Source organism: Lissotriton vulgaris, chromosome 1_1 (genome assembly GCF_964263255.1).
Source record: "Lissotriton vulgaris chromosome 1_1, aLisVul1.2, whole genome shotgun sequence".
NCBI lineage: Eukaryota > Metazoa > Chordata > Amphibia > Caudata > Salamandridae > Lissotriton > Lissotriton vulgaris.
The window spans coordinates 53134243-53156581 of NC_141685.1; the positions used below are offsets into that span (position 1 = coordinate 53134243).

The 22339-nt window shown below is 43.8% G+C and overlaps 2 protein-coding genes across 3 annotated transcripts in view; one reads left to right on the forward strand and one right to left on the reverse strand.

Annotated features, from left to right (window-relative positions):
* LOC147737217 (uncharacterized) overlaps positions 1 to 22339 on the reverse strand; it is a 202780-nt gene that overhangs the window by 40129 nt on the left and 140312 nt on the right.
* Positions 1 to 22339, forward strand: part of LOC147737218 (uncharacterized) — a 98014-nt gene that overhangs the window by 16953 nt on the left and 58722 nt on the right. For both annotated transcript variants that reach the window (XM_086919460.1, XM_086919483.1), the window contains exon 2: positions 116 to 213. The gene's annotated coding sequence lies outside the window, so the exon portion shown is untranslated. The remainder of the gene's footprint in view (positions 1 to 115; positions 214 to 22339) is intronic.

Consider the following 22339-nt stretch of genomic DNA (forward strand, 5'->3'; position numbering starts at 1 on the left):
AGTGTATAAATCCAAGAAGACAAAGTGTTAATGCTATAATCAAACACATCAAGAAATTTGCATAAATTATCCTGATCAAATTTTTTTCTTTTTTATTTTGTCCTCGGTGCAAAAGGTGAGATGGAGGAAGACAGCTATCCCTCTTTTCGGAACTTTACCAGCTAGGGAATTTTCTCGCCTCATCTGGTAGATGGAAGAGCTTCTCATCTTGAGGTAAGTTTGTGTCTTACGATCTACAAATTCACCGGTAAAGTCCACCATGGTATCAATCCCAAAATTTGTTTATTGCATTATGTGTAATCCTTGGACATCCCTTCCTACCCTACCTCTACTCTCCGTCTTGGAGTTTGTTCCCATATCTCCCAGAATTTCATTCGGTTACTTCCTTCTCTGCTAAAGTACTATTTCTTAATCTTACACACTGAGGTCAGCCAGTCCTGTAATGTCGAGGGGGGTGGGGGTTGCAAGTATCTACTTTATACATATCTCCCGTCTGGCGAGAAGAATTAGTACAAACAATAGTTTATTTTGCTTTTCGTTTAAACAAGGTACAGCCCGATTTCACTCATAGTTCCAAAAATAGTTATATCTGTGCTTACCTCAATGTCTTGTCCCAAGACTTCACTTATAACATTACCCACGTTGGACCAGAATAGATGGAGTGGAGGGCACTGCCGAAGCATATGGATGTCTTTTGCATTTATTTCTCCACACTTTGGACATCTTTTCACCACTTACTTGTTCATCTTTGTCAGCCTTTCTGGCGACCAGTATGCCCTTTGTAGTGTAAAAATATGTTTTTTCCTAAGAGGTGCAGATTTTATTACACGCCATAATGTAGAAAAGGATACTTGCCTAGATGTTGTAAGTCCTGTGATGGCAGGTCTTTCGTCCATAACTCTAGTGGTAGAGTAAGATCTCCTGCTTGGATCATAAGTCGATACCATTTTGATACTTCCTTTCGCACTGGATCACTTTGTAGTTCTTCCTCGAGCTCCATATTCTCATCCTGATATTTCGCCATTCCTTTTGCCCAGCTTGTCAGTTGGTAATACTTGAATCTTTGAAGTTCCCACCCGTACTCGTTAGTAGAGACTCCCAGCTTGTCAAAGCTCCTGCTTGTATTAGCTGTCCCCACTTTGCTAAACCTGCGTTCTTTATGGGGACTGCCAGAACGTCTTTCAGACATTCTGGGGTACCTGGGGATTCCCAGATAGGTGCAAAGGTACTATAGTATGGAATTTTTAGTACTTGCTTAACCTGGTACCAGAGTTAAAGGCTGCACCTAAAACTTCCAGCTTGATTATTTTTTAAGTACTTTGGGTGGCCAAATTTGTATAGACAGAAGTCCCCTTCCACTATCACTTTGTAATACGGGGCATAGAGAGAATGTTCCTTGAGTGGTACCCTGATATTCTTGAACTGGAAAACCCTGTAGTAATATAGAAGGTCAGGCTAGCGATACCTCCTTGATCTTCTCTCCTACGTAGTTTTTTCAGGAGATTCTTACTCTTTTCTAGGCTCATATGAAACGTTTAGTTCACCTTGTATCTTTTTGATCCACTGCAGTTTAAATTCCAGAGGAATAGTATTAAAAATAAAAGAGAATTTGGGTAGGATAGCCATCTTAATTGCGTTGGATCTCCCCATGAAAAACAATGGTAAACCACTCCAGGTTCTTAGCAGCTTACTTGTCTCTTTCACTTTAATCTCGAAGTTTACTTGCGCAATTTTGTCAATGTTTTTTAGTATCTCTATTCCCAGATACGTAATTCTATTCTTTACTAAGGGAGATGGTAGTCCATGATTTCCGTTTTTTGGTGGTAGACTTGGTACCCCGAAACCTCTCCAAATTCATTTTGCAGTTTTGTAATATTAGGTAAGGATACCTTCAGGTCACAAGTAAACACCATTAAGTCATCTTCATATAATGCCACTTTCTTTTCCCATCCTTGAAAGTTAAACAGGGTTATTCCTTGTGAAGATCTTATGGCGTTAGCCAAGGGCTCAATATATAGGTTGATTAAAAAAGGCGAAAGTGGACAACCTTGGTTAGTGCCTCTTCTGATTTTTATTTCTTTAGTAAGGCTGCCATTTATCAGAATTTTTGCCACTGGGGATGTGTATATGTTTATTACTGCTTTAAAAAAATTCTCTCCTAAGCCAAATTGTGTTATTACTTTGCAAAGAAACATCCAGTTTACTCGGGCAAAGGCCTTCGCGGCGTCAAAAGTAAGAATTGTGAGAGGAATATTCTCTTGAGTGGCAATGTCAATAGTGTCAATCAATTTGTGTGTATTGCCATGCAGCTGTCTCCCCTTAATGAATCCTTTCTGGTCTCCATGGCTCAAATTGCTTGTAGTATGACCTAATATTGTTGCCAAGATCTGCGTGCAAATTTTATAATCCTTGTTTATGAGGGATATAGGTCTGTTTGATTCACACTTCAAAGGGTCTTCAAAGGGTCTTTTCCTGGCTTTGGGATTAGAGTAATAGTGGCATCATTCCAGGAATTTGAAAGAGTAAACCCTTTGAGAAAGATCTTGTTTATCAGAATAACCAATATGGGGCCCAGTATTTCTTGTAACCCCTTGGCGCGCGGCGCTAATTCCACGGCGGTGCTGGAGGGTTGGAGGGTGAGAGCACGACGCCATGCTCGTGACGGAACCAGGCCGCCATGAGTCACGGGCGAGCTGTGCTCATGACGGCGTGGTTCCATCACGACTCCACCCACTTACTAATTCACCCATACAGGTGGGGATTCAGTGACACGTGGGCGAAGCGGCCGCAGCATGGAAGAACCACGCCGTCATGAGCACACGCCGCCCGTGCCTCATGATGGTGTGGTTCCATCATAAGCAGGGAAGGGGTTTAGACCATATGTAACTCGTTTGGTAGTGGATCTGGGCCCGCTGCCTTCCCTCTTTTTAGTTTTTTCAACACCTCAAACACTTCTTCTGTGGTTATTTTTGAGTTGAGTGTTTCCCTATCTTCTGCTTCTAAAGTAGGGACACCCGACTTGCTCAGGTAGGAGTCAACTTGTTTGTTAGACTCCTGCAGAATCTCATTATATAGAGATAGAAAAAAATCAGTGCACACCTTCTCGATCCCTGAGTCATCTACTTCCTGTTTACCCAGATTATCTCTTTGTATTTTCCATGCTAGGAGTTTCCCACTGCCTTCCGCATATTCGTAGGTCAATAGCTTACCATTGTTTGCTGATTGTTTCATCTAGTATATTAGTCAAATCATTTTTTTTCCTCATGTAAATCTTCTATTTTTTCCTGATCTTGTATAGACAGCGCTACCTCAAGTTTTCTTTGTTGGTCTAGAATTCTGGCTTTTAGTTGGCAAATTTTGTGTCTAACCATCTTATTCCTTAAAGCAGCCAAACCAATTAAAGCCTCCCTAATCACTGCTTTATAGGCATCCCAGACTTTTGTTTAGGGGTGTGGCTGTTAATATTGATTTTAAAGTATTCTTCGGTTATTGATTTCAGCTTGACTATGATCTGCTGATCTAGAAAAAGGGTGCATCTACGGTCCATCTGGATGTTACCTGGGATTTCCCTGTTTTTATTGCCATGTAGACCAGGGAGTGGTCAGATAAATGTAAGGGTATATGTTCAACCTTTTTAACATTATTATTTAAGATTTTATCTATTAGGAAAAAGTCAATCCTCGATGCATGACCTTACTCTTTAGGTCGTGCATGCGCTGCTCGCCTTGGCGAGAGCTATAGTTGTTGTTTTTCTGTCTGTGTTCTTTGGAAGCTGGGTTTGTGTCCACCCTGTCTCCTTTAGGCCCTGCCCACCCTGACTGGAGATTCTGCTCACGCACGGCAACAATGCAACACAGGACCTTCAGGCAGTCTCCTAACACAGTCCGCCCTCACTCCCGCAGCCTGCCCATTCACCGCGGTGTCCCACATGTGCAGCCAAGTCCTCCGGCAGTGCAACAGGTCTGCTGCCGAAGCCCTGGAGCAGCGCTTCCGACGCGTCTTTTTCGGCGTGCCTGCCCAGACATGGCATGTGCACGCGCCTGGACTCCTCTTTGCTGTCTCTTCTTTGCCCTGTCTGCATGTGCCTGGACAGGGCATGTGCATGCGCCTGGACTCCTCTTTGCCGTCTCCTCTTTGCCGTGCCCGCAAGCGCCCGGACAGGGCATGTGCACGCGCCTGGACTCCTCTTTGTCTCCTCATGTTTGCTTTGCGGGCTCGGCACGCTTTCACTTTTTCTTCTCAGGAGGCATTAGCCCAAACACAGTGGCTTAAAAGGCGGCAGCGCAAGAGGCCATCCTTTTTGTTCTATTTTGAAAAGTTGTTTTCCATGCAGCAAAGAAATTGACGTTCAAAAAAATATATATATCTGTGACAGCGTCCCGGTTAGCGCCCCGGTTCGCGTACCAGACGCGTAACGGAACTTCGCGAGGAGAAGCGGATTGGCTCTCCGGTGACTCTCAACATTCTAAACAGTCCGGAGCGGCCGCCATCTTGTCTCTCGGTAGGATCGAGAGACAAGAGGTGGAAATAAACGAAGGGGGAAATGAATGAAAGGGGCAAGGTAGACCCCTCCTGACCCCCTAGGATTGATGTGGGGGCTATTAAAGGGCCCCGCGGGGCAAAAAAATAAAATACATTTTTTTTCGATTTTTCGCGGTGGAAGCGCTACCCGGTACGCGAACCGGGTAGCTCACCGGTAGCGTAACGGGAGTCCGCCATCTTGTGTTTCGGACGAATTTAGTCACAAGATGGAAGATAAACAATGTTGGGAATGGGTATAAGGGGGCACGGGAGACATATCCTGACCCCCTAGGTTTTCTGAGGGTGGCTGAAGAGGCCCATATATGTAAAAAAAAAAACCTTTTTTTTCAAATTTTCGCACGGTAAGCACCCGGTCCGCGCACCGGGTAGCGGTCAGGAAAGCGTAACAGGGGGAAAACCAAGGGAAATAGTAAAATAATATTTTAGAGTGCTTTGAGGTAGGGTAGCTCTGAATAGAGCTGTTGTGTTGTGTGGGTGATGTAAGTACCAACATGTAGGTACCAATGAAGAGTCTAAAATTCAATGTACACCGTCTCCTCTGTAGATATTTGTATGTTCTAATATGGGTTATTTAAATGTAAATGTGTGGAAAAGCACTTCATGCTTTAAAGCAATTGTATTTTTGAACTGATTGTTCTTTCCTCTTAGTCCTCCTCTTTGTTTTTTTTCCCCACACTCTTCTTCAGCATGATAGTTGATAAATTCGTTCCCTTACAACATTTATATACATAAAAAAATTATATTAAATACATATAAAATATATTTTTCCTTTAAAAGAAGAATACATTTTACAGCTTTTGATATTTGCTATTAAAAAACCATTGAAATTCACTGAAAAAACCATAGGTTATAGACCATATATAGTTAGGAATTAGCATTTACAAAACCTTGAAAATTCACTGAAAAAACCATAGGTTATAGACCATATATAGTTAGGAATTAGCATTTACAAAACCTTATTTTACTCACACAAAACCATTGAAATTCGCATATATAGTTAGTTGCACTAACTATATATCGCGCACCCGCAATCCACTGCTGATCATGTCACATATTACATCATTCATGACATGGTCAGTGACATCACTGATGACATCACTGATGACATCTCAAATGACCTCACTGATGACATCACTGATGACAACATCCAGTGACTGTATGTTTCTGTAAAGTTAAAATATGTCTTACATATTGAAGAATGAGTGGTTGTATAAGTGTCTGGATGAAGGATTTAGTAGGTGCATGACTGACTGTATGAGTGAGTGATTAAATGTGTCTCACTGAGTGCATGGGTTAGTGACTAAACTGTCTTAATTTGTGCATCATTATGTCTGTTGTTTTGTAAACTGCTGCATGTGTTGATCAGTAGCTATATGAGTAACTATATGGGTTATTGATTGGTTGCCCAAGTATTTGTATGGGAGACTGAGTGTGTGTGTGGGTGGCTGGGAGGTGTATGACTCTGTGCATAGATGTGTGAGCAGTTGATTCACTAGATGTATGGGTTCAAAAGTGCATGTGGAAACAGCTGTATGGGTGGTTGACTGTGTGCATGAGTGTATTGGTGAGTGAATGGATATCTCAGTGCTACATGTCAAAGTAAGTACATATGTAAAACACAGTACATGTGAGAGTTGACATATATAATAACTGTGCATAAGAGCCAGTGAATGTGTGAGTGGCTGTATGGATCATTGTGAACTTGTATCAGGGATTGTATAAGAGAGTAAATATTTGTTAGTATATGTTTGAATAAGTAAGGTGTGTATAACTGTATAGTTGAGGAAATGGAGGTGTGATTGATTCTTTGCATGACTGACTAGGTGTGTGAGTAACTTCATGGATGAGTGACAGTCTGTGAGTGTCTGTTTACACTGAGTGTATCTAAGATTATATTACAGTCTGAAGATGTTCATCGTATTATCACATGAATGATGTCATCAGTGATGTGATCAGTAATGTCAAATGAGATGTCATCAGTGATGTCATCAGTGATGTCATTTTAGATGTCATCAGTGATGTCATCAGTGATGTCATTTGAGATGTCATCAGTGATGTCATCAGTGATGTCACTGACCATGTCATGAATGATGTAATATGTGACATGATCAGCAGTGGATTGCGGGTGCGCGATATATAGTTAGTGCAACTAACTATATATGCAAATTTCAATGGTTTTGTGTGAGTAAAATAAGGTTTTGTAAATGCTAATTCCTAACTATATATGGTCTATAACCTATAGTTTTTTCAGTAAATATATATATATATATATATATATATATATATATATATATATATATATATTTTTGCTCCAAAGTTCCCGCGGTATCCCCCGCAAAGAAGACAAGCACTCAGGGTGGCGAGCTCAAAGATTTATTTTCAGAGCTCACGGTGTCCAGACGCGTTTCGGCATTCGCCTTCGCCGACCACCGACGAAGGCGAATGCCGAAACGCGTCTGGACACCGTGAGGGAGATACCGCGGGAACTTTGGAGCAAAAATATTGCGGAGAGTTAGGATTAATTCCCTATGGGATTTCTGAAAATTCTATGTCTAATAACTTTTGCGTTTGTGGACGGAATCGGCTGAAATTTTCAGGAAAATGGCACATTTTGTTTCTGAGCAGCCCCTGAAAATTTGGTGGGGTTTCGTCAAGGGGGGGCTGAGAAAAAAGGGGGGTCCCAAAACGCGTTTTTTGCATTGAGTTTTCCATAGGGCGGTTGGACTCACTTTTAGCTCGAACGGCTGAATGGATTTGCACGAAACTTGGCAAAATTGTAGGGACTGTTAGCCCGATGTGCCTTTGCTAGGTCTCAATATATGTGCTTCAGTGGATTTTGAGAAATTAACGTTTAAATCAAGATATATATCTGTAACAGCGCTCCGGGCAGCGATCCGGTCCGCTTACTTTTCGCTTATCGGAACTTTGCGCGCAGAAAGCTGATTGGCTCTCCGGTGTCTGTCAACATTCTAAACAGTCCGGAGCGGCCGCCATCTTGTCTCTCGGTAGGATCGAGAGAGAAGAAGAGGTGAAAAACGAAAGGGGAATTTAATGAAAGGGGGCAAGGTATCCCCCTCTTGACCCCCTAGGAATGTTGTTGGGGTTATTAAAGGGTCCCGTGGGGAAAAGAAAAAAAAAATGATTTTTCACGGTAGAAGCGCTTCACGGGCCGCGAACTGGGCCGCAAACTGGTAGCGAAACGGGAATTCGCCATTTTGTGCTTCGTTAATTAAATTATTAGGTATAAGGGGGTGCGGGAGACGTATCCTAATCCCCTATGTTTCCTGAGGGTGGCTGAGGAGGCTGATATATGTTGATACATCTCTTCCAGCGGCTGTGCGTGAGCTTTTTTTTTTTTTGCTGCGTGACAGTCCGGAGCGGCCGCCATTTTGTCTCTCGGTAGGATCGAGAGAGAAGAAGAGGTGAAAAACGAAAGGGGAATTTAATGAAAGGGGGCAAGGTATCCCCCTCTTGACCCCCTAGGAATGTTGTTGGGGTTATTAAAGGGTCCCGTGGGGAAAAGAAAAAAAAATGATTTTTCACGGTAGAAGCGCTTCACGGGCCGCGAACTGGGCCGCAAACTGGTAGCGAAACGGGAATTCGCCATTTTGTGCTTCGTTTTAATTGTTTAGAGATAAAAATTATCGCCGCACATCGGCTACAATGCATGAGTATCGTTGAAAAGTCAGCGATATTCATGCATTATCCAGCAAATGCTCTTAGCCGTGTTATCCACCTTCCATTGGATAACATGGTTAAAAACTGCTCTGTGCGTGAGCTTTTTTTTTTTTTTTTGCTGCGTGACGTTTGTTAACGTTCGATTCGATGGAAATCAGGAAGTGTTGACCACCATTTTGTCACTGCGAGTAAATATTTTGTTATAAATGAATCCTTATTGAAAAACATTGTCTGCGCCATCTTGCCTTTTTGTCCAATGCCACAATTTTGTCGTGCACGGCAGCCATTTTAGATGCCTTGACCAGGCCCACTCTCTGCACGCCGCCGATCCTCAGCATGGCTTCCCACCCTCGCAAGCATCTCCCCCACGCACTGGTCATCCCCGCTCTCTCTCTCATGCATGGGCCATATACTTCCCCCCATCTGCGCTGCTCTTCTCTGAGAATCACACCCTGTGCCCTCCCGACACCTCTCTTTCACCCTATTCACTACCGCACCCTCTGACACTCCTCTTCCTCTGTGTCCGATTGTCCAGGCCGGACCTAGGCTATCACCTACCCCTGCGGATGTAGTTTATGGCCCCAGCTGTAGAGAATTCAGACATGCCAACCCTCCCGATTCAGGCGTGTGACTACTGATTTCAGTGCTAGTCTCCCGCCTCCCGATTTCTGCAAGCAAAAACTCGGGGGCATATTACGAACAGCTAGCGATAATTTTTGTCTCTAACTTGTTTAGAGACAAAAATTATCGCCGCACATCGGCGATTTTTATCGCAGATAAACCTTGCTATTATCGCAGAAAAGTCAGCGATATTCATGTATTATCGAGCAAATGCTCTTAGCCATGTTATCCACCTCCCATTGGATAACATGGCTAAGAACTGCTCAGGGCAGGTGTTAGATTTTGGAGATATTCGCGCTTAGCGCGAATATCTCCAAAAGTTGGTAATAGGAGATAGCGATGTTAGGGACTGTTTCCAGTCGCTAACATCTTGGCACGCCTGCTTTGCATGTCATTAGTGATAAGTATCACTGACATGCAAAGCGGGGCCCAAGATGGTCGCTATCTCCTTTTAGCTGTCACTAACTGGTGTTAGCGACAGCTTGGTAATAGGGAGATATTTTTATCTCCGCTTTCTTGGCTTTTAAAGCCAAAAAAGCGGAGATAAACCCCCTTGATAATATGCCCCACGATTCCTTGGGGGTTTCAGCTGACAGGGCTTGGTATTGTGTTACATGGTAATTTTTCCAGGAAACGTCAGAGGGTCGATGCAGGGGTTCTAGAAGAGGTGATAAACCATTTAAGCCTCATGAACAAGCGCATGGTCTTTTAAAGATTTGTGAAGTACTCGGGGCAGCGGTGTGTGTCCTCTTTCAGGAGCGGGCGGGGGGGGGGGGGGGGGGCACTGCCAGCAACTTGCCAGGTCAGGTAGTGTTCAACACGTGCATCACCCTTTCTCTGCCTGCTATTGCGCTCCATGCTTCGGAAAGGTAAGAAAAAGAACGTGCATTTGAGTTTGAAATGTCCCATCCTGCAGCAGCACACTTCCAAAGCCCACACATGACAATAACCCGATTCAAGGCCCCATTCACCCGTTTTTTAAAAAATAGATAACACTCCAACAAAGTAAGATTATAAAACTTTATTAACTATTAACTATAACGAACGGAACAAAAACTAAAAACATTTAAACATTTTTCAACACAAAAAGCAACAATGGTTAGAAGCTGTCTTTTGTGCGAATAGTCCCAAGGCAGCACAACGTGCAGAGTTCTGGACGGCACCCAGGTGATGTCGCCTGGGTGCCGCACTGGTTTTGGGATCCTACAATGCAGCACAGAAAAACAGCGTGGGGCGTCCCGGGTGGTGCGGGGGGAGGCCTCGTCAGTAGCGGTCTGTTGTGCGAATAGTCCCAAGGCAGCAGAACGCGTTGAGATGTTGATGGGACTGTGTCCAGTGTCACATGGCTGACACAACATGTACGACAGGCACCCAGGTGATGTCCAGTAAACTGCCGCACTGGTTTTCGTATCCTACAATGCTGCTCCGAAAATTGGCGTGCGGCGGCCCGGGGGTGGGGGAGGCGGCGTGAACGGGCCTCCCCAGGTGGCGGCCATCTAGCTGAGTTGCGCTCGCTTTTGCGGCTACAGCGTCTCGCTCACCATGTTGTTGAGTTGCTTCCACTCTTGCAGTGCAGCGATAGGCGGCTGCCACATGGCTCTTAAAATGGCGGACGGCTCCTCGGTTTTGGGCCTGGTCCACTGAAATGGCCCTGGGACACCTTGGAACTCGGACGCTTGCCTGCTAGGGCTTGGGCTCCATTCTCGAAAAGCGTCCCCTCAGCCGTGAAGATTCTACAAAAGTCTTGGGGGCCCCCGACTCCCGCAGGCTTCCGGTGGGGAGCGGCTGCCATGATTGCTTGCGGAATGACCACGACGGAGCCACGAGATGGTGGTGCTCTCATGCTGACGCCAGCTTCAGTCTGAATGATCCAGAAACAAGGTGGGGCTTTCATCGTTTGGGAAAAAAAAATGTTCTAAACCAATGAAAAGTGTTATTTTTAGGTCATATGACCAAGCCTTCCATCTTTAGGAAACCAAAAGTAAAATGAACCAATGAAAAGTTTTATAAACAAGTCACATGACCTGTTATGCGGCATAGGGCTACAAAAAGCGTAGAAAATCCGTTGGCACGTGAGGCGGCGTCAGTAGCGGACCGATGTGCGAATAGGCCGAAGGCAGCACAACGCGCCGAGATCCGGATGGCACCGAGGTGGTGTCCAGCAAATTGCCGCACTGGTGTGGCCATCCTACAATGCTGCGTCGAAAGACGGCGTGTCCAGCTGAGTTGCGGTCACTGTTGCGGTACAGTGACTCGAACGCGCCGAGATCTGGATGGCACCGAGGTGGTGTCCAGCAAATTGCCGCACTGGTGTGGCCATCCTACAATGCTGCGCCGAAAGACGGCGTGTCCAGCTGAATTGCGGTCACTGTTGCGGTACAGTGACTCGAACGCGCCGAGATCCGGATGGCACCGAGGTGGTGTCCAGCAAATTGCCGCACTGGTGTGGCCATCCTACAATGCTGCGCCGAAAGACGGCGTGTCCAGCTGAGTTGCGGTCACTGTTGCGGTACAGTGAGTCGAACGCGCCGAGATCTGGATGGCCCCGATGTTGTGTCCAGCAAGTTGCCGCACTGGTGTGGCCATCCTACAATGCTGCGCCGAAAGTCGGCGTAGGGTGCCCCGTTGGCTTATGAGGTGATGTCAGTAGTGGACCGATGTGTGAATAGGTCGGAACCAGCACAAGGCGCCAAGATCCGAATGGCAAGTCCTGGATGTTGAGTGCCTCAGTTGAGAGTTCTGAGCAGTGCTTGTAAGACTATCTGAAGTTTATTATAAGAATCAGAGTAAGTTGAAGACTGTCTAAAGCTCATTTGCACCTTTTGCAGCTTCACTATTGCCCAAGGTGGTGTTCAGCGGAACTTTTTTCCTTTTCCTTTCTGCTTCTTTTCCTACAATCCGTTTCATCTGAAGACACGACCAGGTCCCTGAATGTGTGTAGGGGGACGCTATTGAGTGAATGAAAATGGCGGCTTGTCCAGCTGAATTGCGGTCACTGTTGCGGTACAGTGAGTCGAACGCGCCGAGATCCAGGACCGATGTGTGAATAGGTCGGAACCAGCACAAGGCGCCAAGATTCGAATGGCAAGTCCTGGATGTTGAGTGCCTCAGTTGAGATTTCTGAGCAGTGCTTGTAAGATTGTCTGAAGCTTATTTGCATCTGCTGCAGCTTCACTATTGCCCTTGTGTGGCCAAAGGTCGCACATGACATAGGCGGCCGGCTCCCTAGGTCCGGCGGAACTTTTTGCCTTTTCCTTTCTGCTTCTTTTCCTACAATCCGTTTCATCTGAAGACACGACCAGGTCCCTGAATGTGTGCAGGGGGACGCTATTGATTGAATGAAAATGGCGGCTTGACACAAAGCTGACTCAAGCGTTACTGTTGATGCTATACAGACAAAAATTGGTTTTCAGTTTGTACATTCTTCATGTTTTTTTTTTCCATCCAAGTCTGATTGAGAGTTTGTAGAAAAATGGCTTCAGATTTTCCACATACTACTCTTCAACATTCTTCCTAAATGTAACAATGTGAAACTCACTAGGAGAACGGCTGTTTCTGTTTCCTTTCAAAATGCTGCCAACAATATTTTCTGAATGGAAGACACCATCTTGTAGCATAAAGGGCCGAAAGGGGTTCTGGTCTGGCCGATGGTTGGTGGAGACATTTTGACTATATCTTGGACCTGCCCGGCCTCGCCCAAAATGGCGCCGGTATAAATGGGACTCGTAACTCCTTGCCCGCAAATGTATATCTAGAAAATGTTATTGTAAGTGGCCCTGTCCTATTTTAATTACAAAATGTATGTCCACCGATTCCGCAACTGTTAGACACCTTAGTTCTTGCAACCTAATGGCCCGCTCGTTACGTTCCTCTACAGTGTAAATGTCTCCTCATCATATACGATTTCAGTTTGCTCCGTGGCCGGCCCACGTGGTTATAGGCCCGTATTTGTACACTGACATTTTCACAATAAAGGTTTTTAAAACAAAACACGGTAGTAGTATTTACATTGGTAAAGTTTTTACTTTTAGTCACTGTTTTCGAATCAGTAAAAGGCAAGTGAAATAAAGCAGTCCAATTACATGACGGATAAAAGGTATAATATGTAGGAACGCAGTAAAGATAAATGGTCAAGGGCAGTTGTGTTTTTCATGTCTGCAACATAAAGTGATCGATAAGAATCTGATAATCAGGCGTATCGGCGACTAAGACAGCAGGCCGAATCTCTTTTACTCAACGGTTCCGTCATGGAAGGAAGAAACGCCCTTTTTCTCGAAAAAGGAATATATTTTACTTGCAAGTCAGTTGTAAATTTTCCGGGAAAGTACATTAGCCTGGAATATTATAACATATGTTTGAAAAAAAAATATTGTTCGAAAACAATAAAAAGCGTAATTTTTAGGTCATATGACCAAGCTTTTCATCATTAAATTAACAAAAGTAAAATGAACCAATGAAAAGTTTTATTAACAAGTCACATGACCTGTTATGCTTACGTTACGCGCTGCGCGCCGCGCCTCGGATCACTTCCGGGTGCGCTAACGCGGCGTGTCATATAACGCATTACGCGACAACGTAGGTCAAGAATATAGTCAAAATGTCTCCACCAACCAGCGTTCAGAACACAACCCCTTACAGCAGTCCAAAAAGTTCTGTTAAATGACAACAGAGGTGACAGGCAACAAGAACCATCAGTCAAAGAGGGGAGGGCAAGTTCTTCTCTTCCGGGTCATGTTGGGGCGCTACCGGAACTGATCGAATTGGTAGTCTACAGTGTTTCTGGATGTTTCAGACTAAAGCTGGCGTCAGCATGAGACCACTACCATCTCGTAGCTCCGTCGTGGCCATTCCACGAGCAATCATGGCAGCCGCTCCCCACCAGAAGCCTGCGGGAGTCGGAGGCTCCCAAGACTTTTGTAGAATCTTCACGGCTGAGGGGACGCTTTTCGAGAATGGGACCCAAGCCCTATCAGGGAAGCGTCCGAGTTCCAAGGTATCCCAGGGCCATTTTAGTGGACCAGGCCCAAAACCGAAGAGCCGGCCGCCATTTTGAGAGTCCTGTGGCAGCCGCCTATCGCTGCACCGCAAGAGCGGGAGCAACTCAACTACATGATGAGCGAGACGCTGTAGTCGCAAGAGCGGGCGGTAAACAGCTGAATGGCGGAAGAGGCACAGTGTAGCAAAAGCGGGCGGAATGGCAACTAAAACGGTAAAGGGGCGCCCCACTACAGCTTGTCTTCAGGTGAAACGGATTGTGGGACAAGGTCCAGAATTGAAGAGTCATCAAAAGGCAAAAAGTTCCGCCGGACCCCGGGAGCCGGCCGCCTATGTCGGGGGCGATCTCAGGCTACACCAGTGCTATAAGACTTGGGGAGGGTGTCGGAGCCAAGCGTCTTCTCCGAGTCCATGGCCATCACACCGCCCAAGTTTTCTAATGCAGTCAGGTCCACAAACGACACTCACATACTTTGAGAATAGTGAAGCTGCAGTAGGTGGAAATAAGCTTCAGACAGTGTTACAAGCGCTGCTCAGAACTCTGAACTATGGCACCCAACATCCAGAACTTATGCTATTTGAGAATGGCAGTGACATCGAAGCATCTCAGGGACCAAAACCATTAACGTACTTTCACGTATGAAAATCTTACTTGGGGAGGGGGCAGGAGCGAAGCGCCCCCTCCCAGTCAGCGCCACCACACCGTATGTTGAAAATTTGAAGCCATCGTTCTACAAAGTCAACCAAACTTGGATTGAAAAATCTAGAAAAATGTACAAACTGAAAACCAGTTTTGGTCTGCATAGCATCAGTAGCAACGCTTGAGTCAGCTTTGTGTCAAGCCGCCATTTTGATTCAACAAAGCACAGGCATTGAAAAAGGCTCAAATTCAGAACTCTAAACTATGGCACCCAACATCCAGGAGCTTGCCATCCGGATCTTGGAGCCTTGTGCTGCTTTCGATCTATTCACACATCGGTCCACTACTGATATCATCTTATAAACCAACGTTATGTAAATAGTTTTTTAATAAAATGTTTTACCCTGTTTCTTTGCTGGTGTGTTGTCTATATTTTTAATATTTGCATAGGGTTTGTCGTTATTTTGTGCGGGATGGGTGATGGAGCCGAGCTGTCTTGCAGCCCTCATGGTGTGGAGCTCAGTTCATCTCACTATTTTCGTATTTCTCATGTATGGTTGTTCCTAATATTTCTATTTTAGCGAGGTCAAAAAGAGATCCAATTAGTGGCCTACTGATTTTGCTCGATTACTTTTATTTTTTTTACACGATTTTTCACTATCTGCAAAGACTAAACAGAGTATTGCGACTTTGTGCTTGTTTGTAAATAGAGAATGATCCAAAGAGAACCAATTCTAAAACAGTAAATGCTTGGACAACAATCAATCAAATGGAGAGACAAGCAGGCACGACGGATTAAAAAGGGGGGAAAGGCTTGCGTTAACTACTGTTCACTATCTGCAAAGAGAGAGTACTACTAAGACAAAAGAGGGGAGGGGGGGGGGTGCAGCGTTCAAAGCACATCAGCGTGCATAAATACGAAAATGTTTTCATCTATCACGTACTTGACATTTTAAAGCTTTTCATATTTGCTATTAAAAAACCAATGAAATTCACAAAAAAAAACATAGGTTATAGTGGATATATAGTTAGGAATTTGCATTTACAAAACCTTGAAAATTCAATGAAAAAACCATTGGTTTTAGGCCATATATAGTTAGGGATTTGCATTTACAAAACCTTATTTTACTCGCATAAAACCATTGAAATTCCATATATAGTTATAAGCGCTAACTATATATCGCGCACCCGCAATCCACTGCTGATGATGTCACATATTACATCATTCATGACATGGTTAGTGACATCACTGATGACATCACTGATGACATCTCAAATGACATCACTGATGACATCACTGAAAACATCTCATTTGACATGACTGATAACATCACTGATGATATCATTCATGTGATAATACGATGAACCTCTTCAGAGTCTAATATAACCTTAGATACAATCAGTGTAAACAGACACTCACAGACTATACAGTTATACAAAATTTACTTATTCAAACATATACTAACACATATTTACTCTATTATACAATCCCTGATACAAGTTCACAATGATCCATACAGCCACTCACACATTCACTGGCTCTTATGCACAGTTATTTATATATGTCAACTCTCACATGTACTGTGTTTTACATATGTACTTACTTTGACATGTAGCACTGAGATATCCATTCACTCTCCAATGCACTCATGCACACAGTCAACCGCCCATACAGCTGTTTCCACATGCACTTTTGAAACCATACATCTAGTGAATCAACTGCTCACACATCTATGCACAGAGTCATACACCGCCCAGCCACCTACACACACACTCAGTATCCCATACAAATACTTGGGCAACCAATCAATAACCCATATAGTTACTCATATAGCTACTTATCAACACATGCAACAGTTCACAGAACAACAGACATAATGATGCACAAATTAAGACAGTTTAGTCACTAACCCATGCACTCAGTGAGACACATTTAATCACTCACTCATACAGTCAGTCATGCACCTACTAAATCCTTCATCCAGACACTTATATATCCACTCATTCTTCAATATGTAAGAGATATTTTAACTTTATAGAAACATACAGTCACTGCATGTTGTCATCAGTGATGTCATCAGTGATGTCATTTGAGATGTCATCAGTGATGTCATCAGTGATGTCACTAACCATGTCATGAATGATGTAATATGTGACATCATCAGCAGTGGATTGCGGGTGCGCGATATATAGTTAGCGCTTATAACTATATATGGAATTTCAATGGTTTTATGCGAGTAAAATAAGGTTTTGTAAATGCAAATCCCTAACTATATATGGCCTAAAACCAATGGTTTTTTCATTGAATATATATATATTCACAGAAAAAACCATAGGTTATAGTGGATATATAGTTAGGAATTTGCATTTACAAAACCTTGAAAATTCAATGAAAAAACCATTGGTTTTAGGCCATATATAGTTAGGGATTTGCATTTACAAAACCTTTTTTTACTCGCATAAAACCATTGAAATTCCATATATAGTTATAAGCGCTAACTATATATCGCGCACCCGCAATCCACTGCTGATGATGTCACATATTACATCATTCATGACATGGTTAGTGACATCACTGATGACATCACTGATGACATCTCAAATGACATCACTGATGACATCACTGATTACAACATCCAGTGACTGTATGTTTCTGTAAAGTTAAAATATGTTTTACATATTGAAGAATGAGTGGATATATAAGTGTCTGGATGAAGGATTTACTAGGTGCATGACTGACTGATTGAGTGAGTGATTAAATGTGTCTCACTGAGTGCATGGGTTAGTGAGTAAACTGTTTTAATTTGTGCATCATTATATCTGTTGTTCTACAAACTGCTGCATATGTTGATTAGTAGCTATATGAGTAACTGTATGGGTTATTGATTGGTTGTCCAAGTATTTGTATGGGAAACTGAGTGTGTGTGTATGGGTGGCTGGGAGGTGTGTGACTCTGTACATAGATGTGTGAGTAGTTGATTCACTATATGTATAGATTCAAAAGTGCATGTGCAAACAGCTGTATGGGCGGTTGACTGTGCATGAGTGTATTAGTGAGTGAATGGATATCTCAGTGCTACATGTCAAATTAAGTACATATGTAAAACACAGTACATGTGAGAGTTGACATCTATAAATAACTGTGCATAAGAGCCAGTGAATGTGTGAGTGGCTGTATGGATCATTGTGAACATGTATCAGAGATTGTATAAGAGAGTAAAGTAAATATGTGTTAGTATATGTTTGAATAAGTAAGGTGTGTATAACTGTATAGTTGAGAAAATGGAGGTGTGATAGATTTTTGGCATAACTGACTAGGTGTGTGAGTAACTCCATGGATGAGTGACAGTCTGTGACTGTCTGTTTACACTGATTGTATCTAAGGTTATATTAGAGTCTGAAGAGGTTCATGGTATTATCACATGAATGATATCATCAGTGATGTTATCAGTCATGTCAAATAAGATGTTTTCAGTGATGTCATCAGTGATGTCATTTGAGATGTCATCAGTGATGTCATCAGTGATGTCACTAACCATGTCATGAATGATGTAATATGTGACATCATCAGCAGTGGATTGCGGGTGCGCGATATATAGTTAGCGCTTATAACTATATATGGAATTTCAATGGTTTTATGCGAGTAAAAAAAGGTTTTGTAAATGCAAATCCCTAACTATATATGGCCTAAAACCAATGGTTTTTTCATTGAATTTTCAAGGTTTTGTAAATGCAAATTCCTAACTATATATCCACTATAACCTATGGTTTTTTCTGTGAATTTCATTGGTTTTTTAATAGCAAATATTAAAAGCTTTAAAATGTCAAGTACATGATAGATAAAAACATTTTCGTATTTATGCACGCTGATGTGCTTTGAACGCTGCACCCCCCCCTCCCCTCTTTTCTCTTAGTAGTACTCTCTCTTTGCAGATACAGAAGGGTAGTTAACGCAGGCCTTTACCCCCGTTGTAATCCGTCGTACCTCCTTGTCTCTCCATTTGATTGATTGTTGTCCAAGCATTTACTGTTTTAGAATTGGTTCTCTTTGGATCATTCTCTATTTACAAACAAGCACAAAGTCGCAATACTCTGTTTAGTCTTTGCAGATAGTGAAAAATCGTGTAAAAAAATAAAAGTAATCGAGCAAAATCAGTAGGCCACTAATTGGATCTCTTTTTGACCTCGCTAAAATAGAAATATTAGGAACAACCCTTCATGAGAAATACGAAAATAGTGAGATGAACTGAGCTCCACACCATGAGGGCTGCAAGACAGCTCGACTCCGTCACCCACCCCGCCCAAAATAACGACAAACCCTATGCAAATATTAAAAATATAGACAACACACCAGCAAAGAAACAGGGTAAAACATTTTATTAAATAACTATTTACATAACTATTTTATACTTTTTATTGCCCGATCCGGCTAGCTCAATCGATCGAGCATGAAACTCATGCACTCTGATAGCAAGCGTTGCTACTGATGCTATGCAGACCAAAACTGGTTTTCAGTTTGTACATTTTTCTAGATTTTTCAATCCAAGGTTGGTTGACTTTGTAGAACGATGGCTTCAGATTTTCAACATACGGTGTGGTGGCGCGGACTGGGAGGGGGCGCTTCGCTCCTGCCCCCTCCCCAAGTAAGATTTTCATACGTGAAAGTACGTTAATGGTTTTGGTCCCTGAGTTGCTTCAATGTCACTGCCATTCTCAAATGGCATAAGTTCTGGATGTTGGGTGCCATAGTTAAGAGTTCTGAGCAGTGCTTGTAACACTGTCTGAAGCTTATTTCCACCTACTGCAGCTTCACTATTCTCAAAGTAAGTGAGTGTCGTTTGTGGACCTGACTGCATTAGAAAACAATGTGATATGTTACCTTCCTAAACAGCTTGACGGAGGCCCCTGAGGGGCGGTGTGATGGCCATGGACTCGGAGAAGACGCTTGGCTCCGACACCCTCCCCAAGTCTTATAGCACTGGTGTAGCCTGAGATCGCCCCCGACATAGGCGGCCGGCTCCCTGGGTCCGGCGGAACTTTTTGCCTTTTGATGACTCTTCAATTCTGGACCTTGTCCCACAATCCGTTTGACCTGAAGACACGCTGTAGTGGGGCGCCGCTTTACCGTTTCAGTTGCCATTCCGCCCGCTTTTGCTACACTGTGCCTCTTCCGCCATTCAGCTGTTTACCGCCCGCTCTTGCGACTACAGCGTCTCGCTCATCATGTAGTTGAGTTGCTCCCGCTCTTGCGGTGCAGCGATAGGCGGCTGCCACAGGACTCTCAAAATGGCGGCCGGCTCTTCGGTTTTGGGCCTGGTCCACTAAAATGGCCCTGGGACACCTTTGAACTCGGACGCTTCCCTGATAGGGCTTGGGTCCCATTCTCGAAAGCGTCCCCTCAGCCGTGAAGATTCTACAAAAGTCTTGGGGGCCCCCGACTCCCGCAGGCTTCTGGTGGGGAGCGGCTGCCATGATTGCTCGTGGAATGGCCACGACGGAGCTACGAGATGGTAGTGCTCTCATGCTGACGCCAGCTTTAGTCTGAAACATCCAGAAACACTGTAGACTACCAATTCGATCAGTTCCGGTAGCGCCCCAACATGACCCGGAAGAGAAGAACTTGCCCTCCCCTCTTTGACTGATGGTTCTTGTTGCCTGTCCCCTCTGTTGTCATTTAACAGAACTTTTTGGACTGCTGAAAGGGGTTGTGTTCCGAACGCTGGTTGGTGGAGACATTTTGACTATATTCTTGACCTACGTTGTCGCGTAATGCGTTATATGACACGCCGCGTTAGCGCACCCGGAAGTGATCCGAGGCGCGGCGCGCAGCGCGTAACGTAAGCATAACAGGTCATGTGACTTGTTAATAAAACTTTTCATTGGTTCATTTTACTTTTGTTATTTTAATGATGAAAAGCTTGGTCATAGGACCTAAAAATTACGCTTTTTATTGTTTTCGAACATTATTTTTTTTTAAACATATGTTATAATATTCCAGGCTAATGTACTTTCCCGGAAAATTTACAACTGTCCTGCAAGTAAAATATATTCCTTTTTCGAGAAAAAGGGCGTTTCTTCCTTCCATGACGGAGCCGTTGAGTAAAAGAGATTCGGCCTGCTGTCTTAGTCGCCGATACGCCTGATTATCAGATTCTTATCGATCACTTTATGTTGCAGGAATGAAAAACACAACTGCCCTTGACTATTTATCTTTACTGCGTTCCTACATATTATACCTTTTATCCGTCATGTAATTGGACTGCTTTATTTCACTTGCCTTTTACTGATTCGAAAACAGTGACTAAAAGTAAAAACGTTACCAATGTAAATACTACTACCGTGTTTTGTTTTAAAAACCTTTATTGTGAAAATGTCAGTATACAAATACGGGCCTATAACCACGTGGGCCGGCCACGGAGCAAACTGAAATCGTATATGATGAGGAGACATTTACACTGTAGAGGAACGTAACGAGCGGGCCATTAGGTTGCAAGAACAAAGGTGTCTAACAGTTGCGGAATCGGTGAACGTACATTTTGTAATTAAAATACGACAGGGCCACTTACAATAAAAAAATTTAAATATACATTTGCGGGCAAAGAGTTACGAGTCCCATTTAAACCGGCGCCATTTTGGGCGAGGCCGGGCAGGTCCAAGATATAGTCAAAATGTCTCCACCAACCATCGGCCAGACCAGAACCCCTTTCGGCCCTTTATGCTACAAGATGGTGTCTTCCATTCAGAAAATATTGTTGGCAGCATTTTGAAAGGAAACAGAAACAGCCGTTCTCCTAGTGAGTTTCACATTGTTACATTTAGGAAGAATGTTAAAGAGTAGTATGTGGAAAATCTCAAGCCATTTTTCTACAAACTCTCAATCAGACTTGGATGGAAAAAAAAACCCTGAAGAATGTACAAACTGAAAACCAATTTTTGTCTGTATAGCATCAACAGCAACGCTTGAGTCAGCTTTGTGTCAAGCCGCCATTTTCATTCAATCAATAGCGTCCCCCTGCACACATTCAGGGACCTGGTCGTGTCTTCAGATGAAACGGATTGTAGGAAAAGAAGCAGAAAGGAAAAGGAAAAAAGTTCCGCCGGACCTCGGGAGCCGGCCGCCTATGTCATGTGCGACCTTTGGCCACACCAGGGCAATAGTGAAGCTGCAGCAGGTGCAAATAAGCTTCAAACAGTCTTACAAGCACTGCTCAGAACTCTCAACTGAGGCACTCAACACTAGCACTGAAATCAGTAGTCTCACGCCTGAATCGGGAGGGTTGGCATGTCTGGATACTCTACAGCTGGGGCCATAAACTACATCCGCAGGGCTAGGTGATAGCCTAGGTCCGGCCTGGACAATCGGACACAGAGGAAGAGGAGTGTCACAGGGTGCGGTAGTGAATAGGGTGAAAGGGAGGTGTCGGGCGGGCACAGGGTGTGATTCTCAGAGAAGAGCAGCGCAGATGGGGGGAAGTATATGGCCCATGCATGAGAGAAAGAGCGGGGGTGACCAGTGCGTGGGGGAGATGCTTGCGAGGGTGGGGAGCCATGCTGAGGATCGGCGGCGTGCAGAGAGTGGCCCTGGTCAAGGCATCTAAAATGGCTGCCGTGCACGACAAAATTGTGGCATTGGACAAAAACGCAAGATGGTGCAGACAATGTTTATCAATAAGGATTCATTTATAACAAAATATTTACTCGCAGTGACAAAATGGTGGTCAACACTTCCTGATTTCCATCGAATCGAACGTTAACAAACGTCACGCAGCAAAAAAAAAAAAAAAAGCTCACGCACAGAACAGTTTTTAGCCATGTTATCCAATGGAAGGTGGATAACATGGCTAAGAGCATTTGCTGGATAAT